The 23,465-nt window shown below is 35.7% G+C and overlaps 1 protein-coding gene across 4 annotated transcripts in view; it reads left to right on the forward strand.

Annotated features, from left to right (window-relative positions):
- The window catches only part of LOC135088051 (pseudouridylate synthase RPUSD2-like), a 521,604-nt gene that overhangs the window by 303,473 nt on the left and 194,666 nt on the right, over nt 1-23,465 (forward strand). The gene's annotated exons all lie outside the window — the stretch shown is intronic.

Raw genomic sequence — 23,465 nt, forward strand, 5'->3', positions numbered from 1 at the left:
GAATTATTACAATAGCTTTTGAATTTCCTATGATGATGAATATCGCTTTGAAGCAGTAACAGGTGATAATTGATATTGATTGAGCGTTGCTAATTTCGACGGCACATTGCTAAATAATTCATAACTCGCTGTCGGTTCACGGCTACTCATCGGCTGTCGTGTACTGTTAACATTATTCTCAATGTGCTCGAGTTGATGTACGACTACCATTTAATAAATTACATCATAAAAAACTATGACTTTATAAACATACGCGGAATGGCGTAGAAGATAAACAATTAACTAATTTGCATTTACAAATTAATTAGGCAAATTGCGAAGGATTTTAACGGAATTAGAACGAATTAAAACAATTGATGTTCACAGTAGCTAAACCTTAAGATCGCAATTATCTGACAGATATAAAATGTGCATAATTTTGCAATGCTGTTACTGCTGTTTTACCCAGTTGCTTCATTATGTAATGGAACTAAATCAGCACCTTGAACTGATGTTTTTTATCCCAGATCGCACCAACCGGTTTCGAGAACTGGTATTGGTTGGGAAAAAATCAATCGGGCCGTAAAACGTATCCTGCACATTCAGTTAGCCGTATAATTAAAGGCAAGAATAAACGAGTTAAATAATACTAATGCGATGCAGCTTTGACTGCTAAAGTCGAACTAGAGACCGTTTCTATTTTAGACGCACATCCGACCGGCCGACAGATAGTTGGCGGACGAACTTTCCGTATTTTATTTTTAAATAAAAAAAGACATTCTTTTACAAACCTTTGTTTCGTCAGATGTCTGTCTCGCTTTATAAAATTTAAGCGATTCCTGTTGCCAAGTGATAGCAATTCGGGATTGTCTGGGTGGAATTTATTGTCAACTTTATTCGATGCAGCTGCTCTGGTGGCTCATTGTCTTCGCGCATCTTTGACAGCGCGGATTAATGCGTGGACTAATTCTGCTATAATTAATTCCCTGGAACGTCTAGTAGGTGCTGAGGATTTAAACCGAGTCTAAATTAGCCAGTACTTACTATCTAAAAACTCTGTGTATTATAACGAATTCTAGCTGAGTTCGCGACTTCGTACGCATAAAACTCGGTTTCAACCAAACCCTTTCATTTGTCCGCTAAATTCACATTTATCAAACGCGCGAACTGTCAAACCCACAAAGTTAAAGTGATCGTTGTTTTCTGAAATTATTCATTCATATTTAATAAGAACTTAAATGTTTTCAACGCAAAAGAAATGCAACCTTCAGGCAAACACTAATGTGTGGAATTTTATGAAACCTTACAATTATTTATTATTCGGTACTTACAAATAGTGCTAACAACAAGTAGATATGTGTATTTTTAATTTTTTTAGACTTTCGGTCATAGTACTAAAAGTACATATTAGGTACCTACTTTTTTTTCTCTCCAAAACCTGACTTGTACCCAAAGAAATTGCGGACACTAAAAAATCCCGCAAAAAAATTTGCTGTTTCTTAAAACGAGTGAGTGACTACTATTGTGTCGAATTCAGAATGTTTAAAAAAATCCGCTGTTTAATTTCGTACAGCCAATTCCAAACAGATAATTACACTGTCAAGTTGGAGCCAAATTCTTGTGTTTAATTGTTATTGTTATAGACTGCATAACAAAACCAGTATTGCGTTCATTAGCAAATAGTTTGGTCGATTATAACACATGCGTTTCGGTATAACGGTACATTTACGACGGCAGTTTTGTTTATTTTTATGCACTTTATTTATATCAGCGTGTCGATGTGATTATAGCAGTGATCGATAGTCGACAATTATGTGAGTGTCGACTATTTTGTAGCTCTAGAAATGCACTAGATTCCATTTCGATAAAAGAGATGCATATTCGTTGACTGTTTACCGTCACCTGCCGAGGACTCTGCACTAGATATTTAAAAGATAAATACTTAGCTTAATTATTTAATATCTAATTATGGATTTCCGCAAAGTAACGCCTGATACTATATTAATTAGACTCTCTACTAGCTTATCAGTATTGCGTATGCCACTCATTACAATAAATACTAATTGTTTGAAAAGGACACTTAGAGGTGTAACGCATGCGGAGCAGTCCCGCATTTGTGATGAAATCCGCACGATATTAAGGGGGTGCAGCGCCGACGAAAAATTACGATTTGCTAGCCGAGATAGCGGTGGCGCAACGAACTAACACGATCGCACACGAACTACTTTACAGAGTAGAGACAAAAGAGACTCAATACAGAGTAAAAACACGCATTTCACTAATTTTGCTAAACAAAACGTGAGTTTATAAAAAAAATCAAATCCTTCCTTTTTCCTAATTAAAGTATTAACTTTAATTAGGAAAAAGGAAGGATTTGATTTTTTGTTGGTATTGCTGCGAAAATTCTTACACAATAAAAATCCTAACTAATATTGATTCTTCTGATGAACAAAGGCGTTAAAAAAGTTTCGTAAAAGAGTATTTTTCCTAGACGTTCAATTCAAATAGGCTGTTAACGTAGCGTCTTTCCATTCTATACATGGCCAGAACGCAAGGGTGTGAAACTAATCGAGTATAGTTTGGAAATAACTTTTTTTTACTAAACTCTTCCAAACTATATGAGCAGTTACGCAAATACTGCGTACCTACTACTCTAAATACAAATGTTATCGATTTGTTTATTTAATCCTACCTAATCAGGTTATTTTGAAAAACCACTTACCCGCAAGAGTGTTAAAAATCTAGTTTTATATTGATTCGATAAAATATATTTAAGTAATAAGAAATAAAAATACTCTTAAATCTAATTCCATATTTTACTGAATAAGTATCAAACTAACTTTTTCACACTCTTGTCAAGTGTAAGTGGTGTAGTAGGTATAGTTTGAAACGGAGAAGCGAGCATCCACAATAAAAATTAAACGCGACTGTATTCAGTACGCAAAATTCGTGTCTACTTTGTACTGTAGTCGCAGAGTACCGGTCTTTGTGGAAATCCTTGGGGGAGGCCTTTGTCCAGCAGTGGACGTCTTTCGGCTGAAAGATACTATTTGCATGCTCTGCGCTCTACACTACTGTGTAAAGGATTGACAAACACACATTTGACACTTGACAGCTACGATAAAGCAAAACGCCTGATGATTTCTTCACGGCAAAGTTTTTTTGGGAAAATCAAAAATTCTCAATATTAATGCATTAATACCAAAAACGAAAAAGGGGGCGACCTTCAAAATATTAATTTAAGCATTTCCATATAAAAATTATTGCTTCATACGTTAAATTAACAAAGTTCTCGAAGAAATAAATTTTCCATATGTCTGCATTTTAAATGTTGTTTATCAATTTTTTACGTATTTATTCAAAATTTCGAAAAGGCGGCGACCTAGATCAAGGATTGGGCTACCCTACACAAGTTACTTTGATGTATTTAAGTCACTAATCGCAGAGCACTCGTGATTTAAAAATATGACAATTTTAAGGATTCTGTGCAGGACCCCCTTAAACACCATTAGCGTAGGCGCTGACCACCGATTTTTAGTTGGCCGATAGTTGGATCGGGCTGTTAATCAGTATGGAGATGTATGAAAGTGCGCACATTACCTACACCGATTGGCTGTCGGCCGATTCTTTATACAAATTAAAATCGAGCCCAACTATCAGCTGGTGCTCAGAATACTCGCCAATCGTCATTCCACAGTCTTTTATTTTGCCTTAGAAGCGGACATCCCCGTTTTATTAATTCAATCGTTAGATATTACTATTATGTATAAAATTGATGAAGGAACTAGTAGTTGTATTTGCTTAGTTTCGAAGAAATATTCGATATTGTGATTTTATAAAAAAAAAACAGTTTTAGAAACATATTTTCTAAAAAAATTACATTAAGTCAGAATTTTGTTAATAAATTTACCTATCACTGTAACGTCTACCTTTATGCAAAAATAAATGGTTATTGCTGCAGTAATTTAGGAATTATTTAATAATTTATGATTTTCAGAAAACATTTTTTTCTCCGTTGCCCTAGAAAATTGGCAGCTATATTTACTTTATATTGATGCATGATATAATTATCTATAATACCTGAAAATATTACTTGCCTATCCCGTGGAAGTTGGATGATACGACTAGAAATATTTGTCAAAAGTAATATTGACTAAGGCCATCGGTCAAAACCACTATTAACTGAAATTTGCAGTCAAAAGTGGTTTTGATCGATTATGAGTTTTGACTGCAACATATATATCGATGTTTCGAAAACGATAGGATTTCCAATAAGCCGCCACAGGGCCAACTCTAAAATTATCAAACTCGACCCGACAAATTAATAATGGTAAAAGCATTTCAATAGTTATCTAACAAAGGCATTAAAACCGTATTGTTACGGACGGCATTTAAAAAACTAAAAAATATTTAGATGACAACCCTATTTACATATACATTTTCTAAACTCATAGAAATTAAAATATCTTCCAACTTCCACGGGATAGGCAAGTAATATTTTCAGGCATTATAGATAATTATATCATGCATCAATATAAAGTAAATATAGCTGCCAATTTTCTAGGACAACGGAGAAAAAAATGTTTTCTGAAAATTATTAAATAATTCCTAAATTACTGCAGCAATAACCATTTATTTTTGCATAAAGGTAGACGTTATAGTGATAGGTAAATTTATTTACAAAATTCTGACTTAATGTAATTTTTTTAGAAAATATGCTTCTAAAACTGATTTTTTTATAAAATCACAAAATCGAATATTTCTTCGAAACTAAACAAATACAACTACTAGTTCCTTCATCAATTTTATACATTATAGTAATATCTAACGATTGAATTAATAAAACAGGGATGTCCGCTTCTAAGCCAAAATAAAACACTGTGCATTCCACTCTCGCTTACTTCTCACTCTACATCAAGCGCATTCGATAACGACTGCGTTAAAAAAATGTATGAAGATTTTAGTTCTTAAAAGTTTCGGCTAGAGGCGCTGTAGAATCCGTCATACATTTAATGTCACTTTTTTACGCATCGAATGCGTTTGGCGTATACTCACAGTACGCTCCGAAACTTGACGTTCGAGTTGACAACTTGACTCGCGTGACGTTTTTAAGCGAGAAATAGTTGTTATTTGCTCGTTTTCTAGTAGACAAGTGGCTATAACTGTACCTACATTTACGTCGGCAGCATTGTTTATTTTCATATGCCACCTTATATCCACGTCGGTGTGTTTATTTCTCTTCTTTACAACTGGCTTTATGTTCGGTTCGGATTTATTTTCAGTTCAAGATTTAACATTATAATTCTAATGTTTTCAGATATTGTTTTAGTAAATTTTCGCTGCCTTATCGTAGTCAATAAGTTTTTATTGACTGGTTTACTTATCTTAATATTTGGCTGTTTTAATGATGGATAATCTTGGAAGGAGGCGGTAGCTATTTGTTATTTTACTGAAGTAATTTATAGAGCTAGATTGATAAAAATCCTACAATAAAACGTAGTATCATTTACGATTATAATTACAACATTAATTTCGTGTTCCAAAGGTGCTAGATATCTAATTTTCCTGAAGGAGTCTTACATAACGGGACTATTCCCACCTCTCGTTTCTACCACTGCAACTCCTGTGTAGCCAGGATTTACAGCTCAGGACTCTAACATAGCGATTGTAAACAAATCATTATACTAAGATCAGTGCTATAATATTGTTTGTATTACCGTAATATTGGCAATGTAAACCCCATCCATCAGGCTTGATCAGGCCATTGACAAGCTGAAGTATTACTCCATTCATCATCCGTAAGGAGGCAGATTTTGTGCATTTATTGCTGCAGTCACGAGACGCTTGCATCTTATTGCATGACTGATGTTGATTAGAAAACTAGAACTGAGCAGGAATTATGTACGGACGACAGTAAAAACTATCTTAGGTAGTTGTAAAAGGTAATAATTTGCTACATAGGGAATACATTTTTATTGAAAATTTACATTTGTATAAGGTAATAAGAAAAATAGATCTTTTAAACACTGGTTTAGCTTTGTTTGCTCTCGACAATACTTTGAAACGTCAAAAAGTATGCTCATAAATTAGAAACTTGAAGCTTATCTTATAAAATCTAACTATTTTTGCCTTAAGAGCATTTGACGATTGCTTAAAGTCTAATAAGTCTAAACAAATAAAGACGTTTTTGGTTTTGATTTTTTATTTTTTGAGGGTCGGGAAACCCATTGTTTCTTGCTGACCGTAAATGTAGTTGTGATACGTTTCTCAATGCTCCGGCGCATCTATTTGCCAATTACTTACAACTCGCATCCTCGGCCGAGGCAAGGTCGCCTTTCTGGTCACGTGACTAATCCGTGCTCTGCGCGCGCGCACGTCTTGTTCACATTTCGGTTTTTGTAGTTAAACTACAATAACTATAATGCGCACTACGAGTAATTCAAACTGACAACTTTGGAGAGATAATATGGGAAAGAATTACTCAAATCAGGCAGTTGACTGTTTTAAACCGAAAATAAAACTTAGTGACTAGCCTACTGGGGCCTACCTAGCCTACCTTTTGAGGGTACTTATACAACGTTCCAAGCTTAGCTGACCCTAGCAAAACTTTGAGAAAACATATCAGCTGGTGCTGAGACGTGGCGGAAGAAACTTTTACTTAAACTACTATCCACATAGTAATATTAGGTTTCGTGTAAGTGCCCATTTAAAATTTAAGGAAGACCCTTTAAAAACTAATTTGCCCAAAACTAACTTGCCTTCCCTTTGCCAGACTATGTCCTAAACTCCTGAAATGAAACCTAACACAGTAATTTATTTGTCCAGAGTTCTTTTCAAACCAAAGAGACGAGTCCGGTCATAGACTAGTTAAAGTATGACAGGCAGGACAAATTTAACGTGTGAATAATTTACATTCAGTTAATATAACAAGCCTAACTTGCTCCGCAGACAATTAAGGCCTACCTCAACCGCGGTGCGGTGTATTTACATAATATTATTTGAATAGTAATAAACCGTGAGAATGTTGTGTCTATGTTTCGCAGTTGTTGAGGAAGGTTTTGATTTGTTTTTTAAAGATCTTCTATGATGGTGTCTTTTATATTCTTGTATCTCTAGAAAATATGATATGTACCTACACTGAAAGACATTCTACTTGGCCCAACCAAACTATCGGCCGACAAAAAGTCTGCAGTCTGCGGAGTATCTAGCCATAGATTCATCATCATCATCAACAGCCCTTTACAGTCCACAGCTGGACTATGAGCCTCCTCCACTATAGTGGAGGGTTTTGCCATAATCCCCACGCTTGGCAGGCGGGTTGGAGATCGCAGTTTAAAAGATTGATGTTTTCCAGAGAGCGCTGCTGCCCGTTCTCTTGTTTGATGTGTGGTCCCTAAGTCGCCTCTTACGACACCCGTATGGTGACGGCAGAGTAGAATACATTTGTCACCAAGCCATAGATTAGGTACTACCAGAATACTTAAACTACTAAGATACCGATACAATAACATTGATCCTAAGAAAATCTGTTATACATTTGTATATTTTAAAGTGTTTTTGAAAAGATGAACGTGCGATAAGGACTCTGTATGACAGAACATAATACGCGCGGGAAAAACCGCAAGCAAAAGCTAGTATATAATTTAATTATACATGCAAAGGATACTTTACGTTGCTTTTTTAAATAAAACATGTAACTTACAGCAGGTGATGCTGTCGAAATATCATCGGGCGGTGGAATAAAACTTAAATAAATAAAAAGCAGCTGAAGGTATCTTAAAGATGCAAATTAAATTCTAACCACAGACTTCATGTAACATGATAGCGTATACTGCATACATTAACGCGCTTGCAGAACTATAGTGTTTTGAAATAAAGTAGGTTCTGTCTAATGTCTGGTCTGTGAGCACGTAGAATTTTGACTGTGCGACGGGTGCCCGCAGTGAGTGTGCGAGCGCGACAGCAACATAATTACGCGCGAGCGATAAGGATGGGTAGCTTGGGGTCATTGGACAAAATTCTATGTGCTCGCAGACCGGGCTTTAGCCATTATCATCTGGTTGACAAAATATACATAAAACCAGTTTCAACCAGAAAACGTCCAATGGTGGACAAATGCCTCCCCCAAGGATTTCCACAACGACCGGTCCTGCGCTTTCTGCATCCAAGTGCTTCATGACCTTCACCAGATCGTTGGTCCACCGATAGTACCGATACGCCTTGATAAGTAAAAAAACAACGTACTTATTGAAATGGTACATTTTTTTTTATTACTTACTTCCTTAAAAACAAACTTGACCTTCACTGGTTGGGTTTTTATTGGCAGCTAAGCTGTAGATCCTGGCCACACAGGAGGTGCAGCGGTGGGAACGAGAGGTGGGAATAGTTCCGTGCCTACTTACTTAAAAAGTTACGATTGTAAACTTTTGGCCTTGCAATTAAATGCGTTTATGAGAATCCTTGAAATATGGTGACCTATTTGTTTCCTATTTAAGCAAGGCTTTATTTTGTATGGTGACATTTCTGTTGCGCATGATTCGGTTAGCGCACTCTATTCGCGACCTTACTGAATATCCTTTCATTGTATCAAAAGTATCCAGAGCATTTTATTCGCCAGGCTTGAAATACCTTATCCTATCCCATAAAATAGTTTAAAGGACATTTCCGCACGGTAATTGGTTTGTGGTCACATTCCGTGTGTCAATATAATTGTTACCTTTTGGTCCCTTGAGATTATTAGGCCGGGCGAGCAAGTTTAGAAAAGTCGAACGATTGTAATTGTTCTTTATCTTTTGGATAAGCGATAAAAGTGGTAACAGCAACATTTTCAACAGTTGCCTACAACAGTTTACTATTGTTGCCTTTAACAGTTGACAGTTGTTTATTGATCGTTTTTGTAGATCCTGGCTACACCGGAGTTACAGCGGTGGGAACGAGAGGTGGGCTTCATCATCATCATCATCATCATCACCATTTTCAGCCATAGGACGTCCCCTGCTGAACATAGGCCTCCCCCAATGATTTCCTCAATGGGCGGTTGGTGGCATAGTCCCGTATTACTTATTTATTGACGTTTGGGAAAGAAAAGATTGGATTTTGGCAAATATTTGGTTTTATGGGCATAATCCTATCTTTTTGTACGAATTAAAAGATAATGTTGTGTAATCTTAAACGGCATATTTATGATCCATGAAAATTATATTACTGAATGTTAAATGTTACTGAAATCGAAATTATTTGAATTTAAACTTCACTTTCAACCGACCATGTTGCGATGCAAAACATACTGTGCCCTAATACGGACGAGGCTCAACATTGTGGTTCGCGACAAAACGCCGCCCTTAATTATCCTGACAGACTTTCTGATATCGTGCGCCCGGCCTAATAGTTTCCCATAAATATTCCTTGTTTCAGTTTGTTTGTTTGTTTATCCTCGCTCGCGTAGGCTTCATTAATTATATCTTTATATGCGGGCGGTAATTGGTGCGGGTTTTATCTCTGCCATTGGGTATATTTTGCACTCGCGAAAACAATACAGAATACAAGTCCATTCGTATTGGACATCGTGCGAATAAATGAAATTTTAGACGCAGTTCCATGGTGCATGGGAAACTCTGCTTTATGTAAACGATCGAAGGTTTTGTTTTGCAAAAGTGTGGATAACTTAGGTACTCGACTGTCATTGACAATGTCAGCCCCTGTACCTACCTAATATGCAAAATATTACGCGTTAAGAAAAATAAAGAATTTGGTAAATAAAGCAGCTTGAATCGCAAAAATAAAGTCTACATTTTAAAAACGGACGAATAAGATTTCCATTTCTAAATTAAGTGTCTAAGCTGACTAAAAATACAGTCTTGTTGAATCAACGTTATTTCTTTCGAATAACTTAAAACTGTGTGCCATATTGCAAATTCAAAAGACGTTTTAAAACGAACATCAGTAAAAGCTACCGATAAAATTGAATTTTAATGAGCTGGTTTGTTTTCTGTTCCAAATAAAAGAAGTGACTGTACAAGGATCTAAGGGGCAGATAAAGAATTCCCCCCAGCAAAGGAACACGCGTTATTTTTTAAAATAAGAACGCGCGCCTTATATGGGCATGATCAGCTCATCTAACCGTTTTAAATGAGCGGCGAAAAAAGTCAGTATACCCACACGGTGGGTAATCGCATACACCGTCGGCAAAGAAGGCAAAATGAGAGTCACGGTCCGTCGATACTGCTTGTAATAAACATGGGTAATTAATCAGGGACCGCTTTATTTGCCCAGGATATCGCCACAGCTTAGGGAGAGCGGCCAGCTCATTTTATAGAGACGACGGGACATTGAGGTAAATACTGTTACATCTTATGTATTGGCAATGGATGCTATTTTGCATAAAATATACATAGGCCGATGTGCCGTCGACTTTACACGTGTTATTTACTGTGCTTTAAGTTTTGCAAGAGTTTACTTGTGACAGTTTGGAATCTTATCATTTTGTTACACAATTAAATGAGAACCATTTAATTTTATGAGTTTACCTTTTTTGTCAAGTCAAGGGAATTTGACAAGAAAACAACAAGCATTATGTGGGTTACTTGATTTATCAAATTTTATATTTGAAACCTTTCGTTCATTTATAAATACGATGTGCTTAGTCATAAAAGTTATCTCTTACCAGTTGGGTGTGATGTCATGTTGTCACGCAAAGCGGTCGTCTTTCATTTACTCATTACATGCCATATACGGCGCATTGATAAGCCCGTATCATTTTTATTTACATAAGTCTAGTATTTTACAATTCAGAGTAAACTTTTGCAAAGCCTTTAAATAAGTTTATATTCAACTAAGGTGTCTAATTAACTCAAGGTCACCCAAAGGGCTATGGAGCGTGCTATGCTCGGAGTTTCCCTGCGTGATCGAATCAGAAATGAGGAGATCCGCAAGAGAACCAAAGTGACTGACATAGCCCGCAGAATCACTAAAATCAAGTGGCAGTGGGCGGGGACATAGCTCGGAGGAGGCCTTTGACCAGCAGTGGATGTCTTTCGGCTGTAACGTCGTTCATTACGAACGATGTTTAACTAACTTTAGATTAAATTGCATTTTTTACTTTAACAATTGAGTTCTATCCCTTTGTATCAAATTAAAATGACATTGAAGAGGTTTAAAATGATCGGGTGACTTATGTACAAATAAACTGTTCATAAAACTGGCCGTTCGATTTGAGCCATGTGAATGCCGTGGGACGATCAGTCCGAAATTCATGTTCCTATTAATTCCATTACGTGAGTACATAAAACGATTTTGTTTAAATTAAAATGGATTCCATTTTGCACTGGTAAACTGGAATAGCTGTAATGCTCTCGGATACTGTAGTAATTGGAATATTTAATTCGTGGTTTCCAAAATTGATAGTTCCACCCACTGATTCTGTTTGGATTTTGTTACCGCTATTTTGGGGTTAACCAGTTTGTTTTAGATTAACAAATTACCGCTGGAAGTTTGGGAGCGTCAAATTATACGGTTAACAATTTGGAATTTAGTATTTAGGCAAATGTAATAAAGTACACATAGGATGGTTGTGTATGTAAATTAATAAAAAGATGTTATTTGGAATGTATTTATTATGAAATTCCTAACATTATATAAGTGCCCTAAAAACGGCCTACAAAAATCTACAAAGAATTGGAACTTGGTTACCAATTTGTTACAAATGGGTGAATGAATTCTGAATAAGCTTTGACCTTATTTTAGTTATCCATTAATTAACAATATTCAATTAAGGCCAGAGTTCACGTAAATACATTTCAATTATACTGTTTTATCAAACAAATTAATGACTATCAAATACTTTTATTTATTACTAGCTTTTGCCCGCGGCTTCCCCCGCGTGAAGTTCAGTTTGTCACATATAGTCATAAGTTATAGCTTATAATGTTATTCTGGGCTATAATCAATAATACTGTAAAGTATCATCGAAATCCGTTCAGTAGTTGCGTGAAAGAGTAACAAACATCCACACAAACTTTCGCATTTATAATATGTATTAGTAGGATGTTTTGCTATAGTTAAAGAACGACTGTTTGCGGACAAAATAATCGTTTTAAATTTAACTGTCTGTTAGTAAACTGTCCTTAATTCCAGTAATAACTTCGAGTTCAAAGACGATTGAGACAATATTTTCTTTCCGAATAATCCGTTAAATATATCCTCATTTCCTGAACTTTACGTTTTCGATCGAGTTTAATTTTGGCATCTGAAATCGAGAGCTGTATATTAAAACACCTGAGTGGGTTTTATAATTGTCTGGAGATATTTTTAAGACTCCTATTTTTGCTCTTCTCTCCTTTAATTGAGGATGGTTCGTTTACCCGACTGCGGTTGATTGAATTTCGGTAGCAACAAAATAAATATTGATGAGATTATAGTCATGCACGAGTCAAATAGTTCGTGTCACCCAAAGTAGCCAAAAAGTGCGCAACACTTCTTTGTTACGATTGGAATAAGGTAGTCGGCAAGCTCACAGGGGGTATCCTCCGGGGGTACCCTCCGGGGGGAGGAGGCCCTCAACGAAGTGAGTAGGGAGCCGGTTGCGGCAGATGCGCGAGGTGCACAAGTGGTGTTAAGCCCTTGGTAAGCCCTATGTGCACCTCATATCGCGCTAACAGAGGACCCCATGAGGTTTTAGTGGGTAGGCCCCGTCCTTCTGGCGGGGAGAGTCCCACATAACCCCTGGCTGCCCCCGCGGCCCGGGGTATGCGCAAAGCATTTCCTCATGTAAAAAAAAAAAAAGGTAGTCAACTTTTTGGCCACTTTGGCTGTCACGAATTTGACGCTGACTGTGCGTTTATGTAGGTTAATATTTCATGGTTTCGCTGTCAACTGTACAAATGCCAAGTGGACATACTTACACGCCTAACAATCCATAATCCAGTTAAAGACTCAAACACGCTTCGTTTCTCTACACTCTTAATTAACAGTTTTAAAAATGTCATATTAATCATCATCATCATCATTTCAGCCACAGGACGTCCACTGCTGAACATAGACCTCCCCCAATGATTTACCAGTCTTTAGATTTAGTGCTGGTTGCGGCTCACATCCAGCGTCTTCATTACCTTAAGATAAGATTAAAGGTTATTATTTGTATCAATATTGTATCAGTTTCTGCTTTATTTATGCAAAACAACACCGTAACAAGACTAATCAGATCATTTCGACGTGAAATTCAATGTAAAAGGCCAAAAGCATCTATAAATTGTATTTATGGATTGGTTCAGTTGTTCCCTTGATCAATCACCGCGGATTCCCGGGCCGTGCCAAGTCACGTGACTCGTGAAAAATAGAATTGTTGCTCGCGGACTAGTCTAGCTTGGTCTAGTTAACGTGCTTTGGGATGATATTGTGAATATACTATTTGACACTATTCCCCAATAATTCGAAATCACAACTTTTTAAAAAAGACACTTCAATCAGAGGTGGATTTGTGTAAAGCAATTGTCATCATTTGACAGTTCATAACGTACGATAAAGTCAGTCAAAGAAAGCGTTTGACAGAATAATCGTACGTTATGAACTGTCAAGTGATAACGATTGCTTTACACAATTCCACCGCTGGTCTTAAAAACTCAATTAATTTTATATTACCTGCAAATTAAGATTTTTGGTTGCATTGTAATTGAAAAAAAATTGTATAATTATGTTGATAAAATAGTGACGTCACTTGCTTGTATTGCCATACAAAATCTATGGGAGAGTGTCGTTTTGACAGTTTTAAACAGTACGTCAATTGATTGGTGGTGTCAACACGTCTATTCGTAAAACAACACTTAGGCCCAGTTTTTTGATTCATATTTAAAATAACAAATTGTTACTGCGCCAAACTAAAGTAAAAAATATGCATTTCTATTGCAAATAAGCGTTGTAATTTTAATATATGCTTTTAGGGTAAAATGTCCGGCCAAATGAAGCACAAAGTCCGGCTTTTGTGATTTTGGACCTGGCAACCCTAGTTGCACCATCTTACTTTAACTTTGACAAACGTCAAAAATCTGTCAAACTTCATACAAAAACACCGGTTATCGTTAAAGTTACGGTCAAAGTTAGGTGGTGCAACTCAGCCTTAGTCTTTATTAACTCATGTAGATTCGGGAAGAATTGAAGATATCCACTCCTACCTTTCCGGGAATCGTAGGTTACTAACACATAAAGAGCGATCATCAGTCCTCCTAAACCCGTCTGATAAAAAAGTGTAGGATAAAACCTTTGCCTCTGATATATTTGAAAAAGTCAGTTTCATGCTCTACATTGCCAGTGGGTTTAGAACTCGCAATCACAGCATAAAACAATGGAAATAGTAAGTAATGATTTTTTGTCATGTGTCAACAATAATAATAATTGCTGAGCTCCAAAGTTTCTTTAATAGCACTTGTCATCAGCTTAGCATGTGGCAAGCAAGTATTAGGTCAACGGTCTACATTAGTCAAATATGTTTTTAATTACTCTGTAAAGTTCTTTGTTTTGTTTGAAATAGTTGTAAGATTGTTAAGACTGTAGTTATTTATAATGTATGTTGCTATGCTGTCAAATATAGGTTACTAGCTTTTACGCCAGCGGCTTCGCCCGCGTGGAATTTTGTCTGTCACAGAAAAACTTTATCGTGCGCGTCCCTGTTTCAAAAACCGGGATAAAAACTGTCCTATGTCCTTTCCCGGGACTCAAACTATCTCTATGCCAAATTTCATCAAAATAGGTTCAGTGGTTTAGGCGTGAAAGCAAGACAGACAGACAGACAGAGTTACTTTCGCATTTATAATATTAGTATAGATTTGGTATGTACAATTTGGTTTATAGGTAAAAATCTTATGCTGAATTGGTTAGTTAACTCCACGAATACATTGTGAGCTCTTAAAACGCTACCGGTTTTATAGTAGCCTCAGGTTTTCAAGTACAGTCAGAGTCAAATAGTTAGTGACATCCAAAGTACCCAAAAAGTTTGCAATACATCTTTGTCACAATGAGGGCTATCGTTTTAGCGCTCACCAGTTGGCGCCACTGTAGAGTAAGGTCCTGTCACTTGCTAGTAGCGAAGACAGTGGCGCCAACTGGTGAGTGCTAACGTGGTAGGAGGACTATCGCATTTGCACTCATCAAGATGTCGCCACTGTAGAGTAAGGTCCTGTCAATCGCCAGGGGTGCCAACTGTTAAGTATAAAAACGATAGCCCTCATTGGAATAAGGTTGTGATGTCAACTTTATGGCCAGTTAGGGTACCACGAACTATTATGACGCTGACTGTACCAGCGAATGGAGACAAAATAGAAATTATGTGTGACCGCGGTCTTATGCGACCACTAGGCCCGATTCGACCAAACTTTTATCTGAGAATAACTCCTGGTATAACTGGCACATTGACAGTTACAGTATGGGAAATATGTCAAAACTGACGATTTATTCTGAGATTAATATTTACTCTTGTTTGGTCGAATCTACCCTTAGGAGTTCCACGAGGTATTAATACGAACCTAATAGATAACAACATCACTTGATGACCAACTCTATAATTGAGTATAATTTATTGATAGTAGAATCACTATCAATCTTATTTATTATATCAACTTATACCCAATTAAAACCATCATGTCTTCCAGATAGTTCTTCGGGCAGTTGATTATCAGTTACATCTAAAACTTTATTGCCAACTCAGTTGATATATGTCGCAATAACTTGCGTAATTAAAAGTAGATCTTAAACTAGTCTAGTCTAGATTCTACGATTATATATACGGGTCTGAGAGACCCTTTTCCATTACGCACGTCCTTTTTAACATACTTCACTATGACATAAACGACAAGATGCAAATACAGATACAAATAAAAATTGACATTAATTGATGAAAATAAAATGTGCTTGCTCTCGTCCAAAAGACTCAAGAGCCAATTACTTGAAGTAATAACAGGTACTTACCTAATTATTGTTTTGTAATATTCTTATGAAGAGAAAAATTGAGAAGTTTCCCCGAAACGTTTTAATTTCGGGAAAAACAATGTCGTTATTTTCTAAGTGATAGGGATTTCTATGGAAAAATATTTGTAAGTATTTGTACGACGTCTTTAGCATTAGAAGCATCTTCTATCCACGTGTAGGTACTTAAGTATTTTACAATTTCTTTTAAATGATTTTTTCCAATACAAAAAGTAGGTAATAAAGATGCAGTGACCAAAACATTCAATCTTGTTCTCGTATTGTCTTAAATTGGCTTAATCCGTCATTCTATAGTATCTTAAATTAATATTAACCTTACTTTTACAAAATAAAATCAATTCAATTCTTGTGAATATAATTTTAACCACGAAACATCAGTTCCTTTTTCGGTCGATTATTTTACTAGTTTTCCAAGTTTGGTGTTGGCATAAAAATGTGATGCCAATTATGGTAGTTGACTACCTACACAGGTTTTGTTTTCCATTTTATATTATGGTAAATTAATGATTTTAACCATTCGTGTTTACGGTACGATTGCAATTAATGAAACGGCTGCAATTAAGGGGTTAAAAATGGTCTTATTGTCTTAAAACATGGTTGGTGTCGTACATAAAATATCTAGTAGGTGCATTTTATTTGTAATGTCGCACATAAGATGTTTAGCTTATGTGCCGAAGTCCTACCTTTTATCTATGTAGTTACTTAATAACAAATAAGTATGAAACTAACTACCTTATACAGGGTGAAAAATCGTTGGCGTCTTTTAAAAATAAGACTCTACCTATGACACATAGTACATTCCCCAAAAATGAGACAAATCCAATAACAAAACATCTAGCTGCAGATTAAATATAAACTAAAAGTTTACTTAAAATATCAAAAAACAAGTCTCAAATAATAATTTATTTCGCACGATGCGCACGCGTCGCCTACATCGACATATGGCAAGTGACGTCACGTTACGTAACGGAATGTAGGCCACAGTGTCGTCTTTTGGATAGGTTTTATTTGACCTAATCGAATTAATTGTCGACACTGACATTTAATTTGCTGCATCCGTGATAAATTATGATAATGATACAGTCAGCGTCAAATTGTTCGTGACACAAGTAGCCAAAAAGTTCGCAACACGTCTTTGTTACAATGGACAAGTTTCCAATTTTTTTCTTTTAATAAATCTTGAAAATTGAGTAAAACTAATAATAATTGTGCAAGAATCATGAACATATCTCTACATATACAAAAGTTACAGGGCCCATAAGTTGCGCATAACAATATTCGCGCCATTTTGATCGGTATAGTCCCGACAGTCATTCGGAGTATAAACAGTAAATCACCCCTGGTCCAGTGCTGTTGACAGATCTAATTATTTTAAAAATCTAGTAGTTTTTAATTTTTCGGCCAGGGTCACTCAAGATTCTTTCTTAGTAAAATTTTGTAACCTTTTTTGACATATCCATTTGACTTAACCATATTTAAAAAGAAAAATAAGACTGACATTATAGTGTCATTCTCAACAATGCGTTAGGGGTGGTAAGCATTGTGATTGAAACTTGAACAGGTGGCCTGACGTCACGGCACCGCCTATGTTTAAGTTTCACGCGAAAATATGGAGGTAATTTAAATAATTAATTTCTCAGCCATTTCTTGACGGATTTCAAAAATAACATCACCGGCTTTTTAGTTTTGATCTATATTTTAATCCCATTCAGTGAAATCTAATGTTTTCAACATTACGAAACTTCTCCATTGGAATAAGGTTGTGTTGCCAACTTTTTGGCCGCTTTGCGTTTCACGAAATATTTGACGCTGACTGTATGTGCTATTATTGATATCAAAAACATCATTAACATTTAGGATTCTGAGACTGGTCTTGATAATATGGTAATTAGGTTCTTTTTGGTCATATGTATATCATCTAGTTTTTGCGAGTGTAAACAATCTAAGACTGAGTTGCACCACCTAACTTTGACCGTAAATATAACGATAACCGGTGCTTTTTGTATGGAGTTTGACAGATTTTTGACGTTTGTCAAAGTTAAAGTAAGATGGTGCAACTCAGCCTAAGACCCGTAGTTTGGATCAATCTCGATTCAATTCTTTAAAATCGTTTATTAAACTTGCATAATCCCAATCCCAACTAATATTATAAATGCGAAAGTAACTCTGTCTGTCTGTTTGTCTGTTACGCTTTCCCGCTTAAACCTCGCAACCGATTTTGATGAAATTTGGCATAGAGATAGTTTGAGTCCCGGGAAAGAACATAGGATAGTTTTTATCCCGGTTTTTGAAACAGGGACGCGCGCGATAAAGTTTTTCTGTGACAGACAAAATTCCACGCGGGCGAAGCCGCGGGCGAAAAGCTAGTAAGTAATACTTTTTAATCCCCTTTATTCACCCCATCAAATGGTATTTTAATAATAGCAAAATAAAATATTTTCAACCACATACAACTTGTTAAAGCTATTTAGTTTTTATTTTAGTTTAAACACGCTTTTACAAGCCATGATCATTATAAAATGTTTTACTCGGTTGCCTTTTAATCGGAAAAGGTCATTGACAAATTAAATTACACGACATCACAATTTACTAGCAATTTTACATTTAATTACATTTCGGTAATAAAACTATCCGCAGTTACGAGTGTATTACTGTAATTTATTACAGGATTTGGTAATCACCATGTGAAATAGTTTGAAATCCGGCTGCGTTCGAGTAATAAACGGTAAAATAAATATTGTTGCGTAGATGTAATCATCTGAGACTATTTAAACGGTAACTAGCAGTAAACTACGATCACAGCAATTTAAAAATTATTTGTATGTTTAGTTGGTCGATAGTTGTGCCCGATTTTAAATTGTATGAAGAGAAAAACCGCATTAAATTAGTATTGTAAGTAACTTTACATCTTGAAGCATATAGTAATAATAGTTTTAGTACGAAGCTTGAGCCAGATGTTCGCTGAGCAATGTTTGCAATGCGCTAGACTCGCTTTAAGAGTCTTGATAAACCGATATGTGCTTAGTTTAACTCAGTTGCTAGAGAGATTAATTTACTGGTAGAGTCATTGGACTGCACTTTTTTACTGCAAAATCACATCTATTACAACTATAATGCTATGGTAACTTGTTTTAAATAAAATATAAAAAGCCTACCTACGTCCTAATATTACGGGCCATGTAATTTTACGGGCCCTACTTGCAAAGTAAGAAAATTGTAATTTTTTTTTAACTTCTCAATATTTACCACATCTTAGATCTCGTTGTCACTTACCTTAATCTTAAGTCCTACGCAGACTTAAAATAAACCAAATATTAATTGAATCGTAAACTAAAAGCTTTTTAATTTAAGACTGAAAGCTTACTCAAAGTAACGGCTCAGGTATTACTTTTCCCGACTATTCGAGCTAAGTATCGGACATAACTCTACGAAGTTAATCTCAAAATTTCGCTGAATTTTCATGTCGCAACTAAGTTTGGATCTCAAGGCCTTATTAACTGTAATTTTACGAAACATTTAGCTTTACGTGCCTTTTTAAGAGTATGAATGAACGTTGCCGTCTTAGCGGAATATAATTATTTATTTTAATTACCCTGGAGTACTTTTGGATTTTAAGAGATTTCAAACAGACGTCTTTTTTGGTACGAAAATACCTTTCGGACTTTGGGTTGACTTCTTTTTATAATTCTGTGAAGTTTTGCGGTGTAACTATGTAACAAAAATTGCAAAAACAATGTGTTTTAATTATATGCAGAAATTAGAAGCAATATTCAATACTAATGTGCCTACGTATTCTGTTATCGCTCCGATTGAGTACTGCCAAGATGTTCATCTATATTTTATAGTCTAATGCTGACTTTAGCTACTAAATATTCAGAATTTCTGTTGTGACTTGTGCAATAATAGATGCTTTATTATTTGTCACATACTCGTATGTAGTTTCAACTCTATCTGTCAACTCTTAATGACGTTGCATAGCGGTCCATTTGACATCTGCAAGGGTAGAATGCGCGCCATGATAAATTAATTTTAAATTATTGACAATTTTAGACGTCAAATGTATCGGCTCATCGTGAAAACTCGATAAAATGCCTCGATATAAGTTTATCGTGGCGCACATCTTATGCCTACTGGACACTATTTAAGTTCAACCAGACGTGTTTTATCGCCCAAACCTCTCGGACCCCCTGTTATTTTTCACAGCCAGAACCAAATACAGACAAATGTTTGAGAACGCCCGAAAGCTCTTGTGGCCGAAGTTTATTTTCGGTCCACTTGTAATCGAAACGAATGGAATTGTGTCAGAGCTTTTTTATTCTGCAGCTGTTGTTATAAATAAGGTTTGGTAATGAGCGGTTTTGTCTTTTTTTATCGTCTAATAGACAAGTTTTTCTGTGTGTGAGATGTAGAAACTGGTATTACAATCGCGCGTTGGAATTAACTAGTTGCCTGCTACAGGTGTTTGACATAGCCCGATCGGGTTTATTTACCCTCCGTAGAACAAACCTTTTAGCTATATTTCTTGAAAAACAATTCAAGTTGACTATTTTCTAAGAGAACTTGCATTAAATAAGTACACAAAATAATATTGCAGCTGCAAAAACATCCTATTAATACTTGCAAAAGCATTTGTCTCTATGTGCATGCGTACCTAAAATTTAAGATATTTCATTCATTCATCCTACATTTTTAATGTAACGTAAATAATCACGTCACACACTACTCCACACACTATTGCGTAGTGTTGCGCGATTTAATTTAGAGGTCCATTTCACGACACAATTCGAGTCACGGCTGCACTTTATCGTTCACTAACCTTTGTGTGACGTCATAAAATGACGTTTTACGGGGGAGTGTTGCCAGTTATTGTTGAAAAAATAACGTAAAAATGTTTATTGAGGTTCTTACTGGCGGCATTAAGCTGTTGTGTTAATATTAGAGGCGACAAAAGCTCTTCAAAACTTTTTAATAATCCAAGAATAGTTAGTATCAAATAATATACATAACTTTATATTGTACTGTACAATAAATGTTCATGAATAGGAACATCTCGTTAATAAAATAACCGAAAATACCTAAACTGGTCGGGTTTGATTCTATGCCAAGTGCCAGCGAATGCCTCTAGTAATGAAATAGAACATTATATTGATATCAAAGTAAATTGCAATTGCCTTGCAATATTATTTTATTCACATTAATAGTACCCGTATCATATGCGTTAATTATCACGGTAATATAAACTCATTGCAATATGCGATTAAATAAAGAAAACTTGTTCTTACATTGCGTCGAATAGCAACATAGTTCAAAAGAAGATTTTTTTTCTTTTGTTTCTTTTTTGAAGAATGTTTAATATTGCGGCCAGTAGCATTGAGCATCCTTTGAAATACTTTTTTAAAATCAGAATTTTCCATTTTTCTCCGTTCAATGGTAACAGGTTTGGACTGATCGACATAGAGACTCGCTTTTTTTCTTTCTGGAATTGGAATTTTTCATTTCGCCCCGTAATAACAGAAGCCGGATTGATGGGTGTATTAGACTTTCGCACTTTTACTGGCAATTTTTCGCCGGTGTGGCCATTCGTGACATTGTGGCCGTATGTAGGTCAGTGGCGCAGTGGCTGTGCGCTTTATTGTGCGCCAACCTTTTTTGCATAATGCAACGCCACCTTTCACTTTCCGCCCTTTGTACATATTATATTTGGCAGGGATTTAAGATTTCCATTTTTGATGAACGTTTGGGACGTGTAGTTGGCAGTTAGCCATGTTTTGGGAGAATATTAGCTTGCAATTTTCATTTAGGTAAGCTGATTCTACATACGTAAATAAATAAAATAAAAATAAATTGCTTTTTCAGTAAGTCAAGGTTATTTTTTACTTAAATTAATATGGATAGGAAAAGGCACAGAAAAAGATAAAGAAGAAATAAAATAAATTATAATTTCTCCTTATACCCATTGATAACATACCAACCAAAGCACCCATACTGTACTATACCCATCAATACAATCGTGTGAAAGATTATTTTTAAAATAGATAAAGTCTGTTTGAATTCAATGGTTTAGGTTACATAACTTTAATCTAGTAATTAACCTATTAATACTAAACCCAATAATAGTTCCAAGGGAACATCGCCATGATTGTTTGTCTAGTCCAGGTTATTAACCCCTATCTATATTTAAACCCTTTCATGTACTGCCAAATGTCAGTAACTTTCCATCTGTTTAGACAGAAGTGTCACGATATTACGCAAGGATGTGATAGTTTAAACAAAATCAGTCTAAGCAAATCTACTTTAAATGTAAAGTATAAAGACGACAGAACATCAAGGTAAATCACAACACAATTGGCTCATAAAGTCCCTGATAACCTGCTGAACTTATCTATTAGATAAACAAAAGCTTCTAATTCTACGCGTCCATATAGAGCCACTAAACAGAAAAAGTCAATGGTTAGCAAGGTTCATTTAGAAAATCCTGCCAATATTTTTGTTTAGTTTTTCTGCATCAAAAACTTATACTTACGATTTATATTTCGTCTAAATGTTGGTAATACCATAAATAACTCGCCCAACAATAGAAGAGGCCAACATTCTGACATTCCCATATTTTGCATAGCATACACAATACACGCCTGCTCAGTAGTGCGAAGTCGAAAGTGACGTTTCAATGATTTTACACTGAGAATAAGATTATAACCTGAATTTGGTCTTAATTGTTTTATTAAAAAGTTAAGCCAATATTTTGATATCTTTTTTTATTTTATTTACTAGTGTTTTTTATACAATTGAATGCAATCAGACTGCATATTTTATTACAAACTTATAAGGTGCCTCTGTTTTATGTTGATTTGCAGTCGTTCGTACAGTTTGTGTCGCGAGTTTAAAAACTTACACCCGTATTCACAAACATTACTTTGACGCGCGTGGACGCACAGGGTTACACACGAATCAATCACAGAGCTCTTCAACGCTGTGCGTTCGATTTGCTTCTTCACTTAGGCAAGCATCGTTTGGGAATACGGGCGTTAGATTTCTGGACTGAGATATAACAATATCAATTCAGAATCGGGAGAATCAATTCTTGAGATTGAATCTAGTTTTGAATTTTGTTTTATACAGACCTAAGACTTGCATAGGATTTTTATACTGTGACTTAGACACGCGATTCGGCCATTAGTGACGTGTCAATATACAAAGCCGTACTATGTTTTTATGCTGATTTCGTGCCTTTGATGCTTTATGTTGATGTGAACAATACCTAGAGCTCTTACGTATTTTTATGCTGGACCTTGTCTTCAAATAATTTATGGGCTGAGTACTGCGGAAGTGACGTATCTTAAGTAGTCGTAAATAGACGCTATTTTGCAACTAAAATGTGTAGTGTGATGTGTTGTCGATACAATATCTTTCACTACTAAGGCTGAGTTGCACCACATTGACCGTAACTATGACGATAACCGGTGTTTGTAGTATGGAGTTTGCCAGATTTTTGACGTTTGTTAAAGTTAACGTAA

Source organism: Ostrinia nubilalis, chromosome 3, assembly GCF_963855985.1.
Source record: "Ostrinia nubilalis chromosome 3, ilOstNubi1.1, whole genome shotgun sequence".
Lineage (NCBI taxonomy): Eukaryota > Metazoa > Arthropoda > Insecta > Lepidoptera > Crambidae > Ostrinia > Ostrinia nubilalis.